This window comes from Bison bison, unplaced genomic scaffold (genome assembly GCF_000754665.1).
Source record: "Bison bison bison isolate TAMUID 2011002044 unplaced genomic scaffold, Bison_UMD1.0 scf7180017864158, whole genome shotgun sequence".
Lineage (NCBI taxonomy): Eukaryota > Metazoa > Chordata > Mammalia > Artiodactyla > Bovidae > Bison > Bison bison.
This window is the reverse complement of record NW_011494730.1, coordinates 842,306-844,045: the sequence shown is the minus strand read 5'-3', so window position 1 is coordinate 844,045 and position 1,740 is coordinate 842,306.

Genomic DNA, 1,740 nt, shown 5'->3' with positions numbered 1-1,740 from the left:
TCTTTGCATGAAATGTTCCCTTGGTATCTCTGATTTTCTTGAAGAGATCCCTAGTCTTTCCCATTCTGTTGTTTCCCTCTATTTCTTTGCATTGATCGCTGAAGAATGTTCACTTGGGGACAAAATCCACCCCCCCCACCCCCACCCCCACCCAGTTAAGAACCACTGAGTTAGACAAAAGATAAAAACAGCAGCTGTTTCAAAAAAGCAGGTCTTAGAAATAAAAGGGGGCTTTCCCAGTGTCTCTGTGGTAAAGAATCCGTCTGCAATGTAGGAGCTGCAGGTTTGATTCAAGGGTTAGGAAGATCCCCTGTAGGAGAGCTTGGCAACCCACTCCATTATTCTTGCCTGGAGAATCCCATGGACAGAGGAACCTGGCAGGCCACAGTCCATAGGGTCGCAAAGAGTTGGACACAACTAAAGCAACTGAGCATAAACACTCTGAAATAAAATAAAATGTTCCAGGGAAGGAGGACTAAGTCCCCTCTTCTGAAGTAGCTTAGGGGAGATAGATTGCTGAGGTTTAGGCTTCTGCTTCTGATGCAAGAGGGGACTGGAGAGGCAGCTTCTAAGGTCTGAATCCCAGTCAGGAGCCAGGACTGTGGTGATCCTCAGAGGCCTGACTCTGACTTTCCTGGGAATAACTGGCTTTGCCGGCACCTGCTTCTGTCAAATCAGAGTCTAAGAGGGGTCAGTGATGTTACATTTACTGCCATTCCCAAAGGGGATAATCCAGTGGCAAGAGCAACTTGCTCAGGGCCAAGATGGGAATAGAGCGGCAACTGGTGGTTAGTGTCACATCCTACTTGTCCACAGGACCTGTCGTAGGAGCCTCTTTTCCTTCTGTGTCTGGTACTGGTTCATTCTTTATGTGTCTGTCTCAGTCCTTGATCTGCTCAAGGACCAGTGGATTGAGGAGGACCGAAGTGGAAGCCTGTTTACATGGAAGGTGTGTGTGTGGCGGGGGATGGGATGGTGCTATCAACCAAGACAGCCCTTTCAACAGTATTCAATATTCCCTTGAATGATCCTTTCTTTCTTTTTTTGGCCCTGCCTTGCAGCGGGGATTCCCTGACCAGGGATTGGGAATAAATGCTGCCTGCACTGGGAACTCAGAATCTTAATCACTGGACTGCCAGGGAAATCCCTTAAAGTGAACCTTTCATATCTCTGCACCATCCCACTTTTCCTATGACACCCTTCCATCCTTCAAGAACCAGATTAAATGCCTCCTCTTTTGGGAAGTCTTCCCTGCTCCTCAGAGGCTGTTGGTCACTGGAGACTCCTGACAGTAGGCATCACACTACGTCCTATTTGTATATTTTGTATCCTTTACTATCTCATAAATGGGGTAGAAATTCAGTTAAGACCTGAGTCTATTTTACATATTTAATATATTGAGAACTTCTGTGGCAGTCTCTGTGCTGGGGGAATATACAGAGGTCACAGGACACAATGCAGTCCAGGTCCATGAGAAAGCCAGAACTCAAGCTGGTACAAAATGCTAGTGCTGGGGTGTGAGAGTGACACACACATACACCCTAAACCCAAAGTTCAGACCAGGCCACTCAAGGCAGCAGGATGGAGAGCCAAATCAGCTTTATTGCTAATTGCTGCTATTTGAACCTAAGCTCAGAAACTTTCCCCTCCCATGTCTAGACCTTGGGAGACCACCCAAGGAAGCCTCACCCAGGGAGAGTCTGGGCAGGACAGACAGAGCTACCCAATCCTTGGACCAAC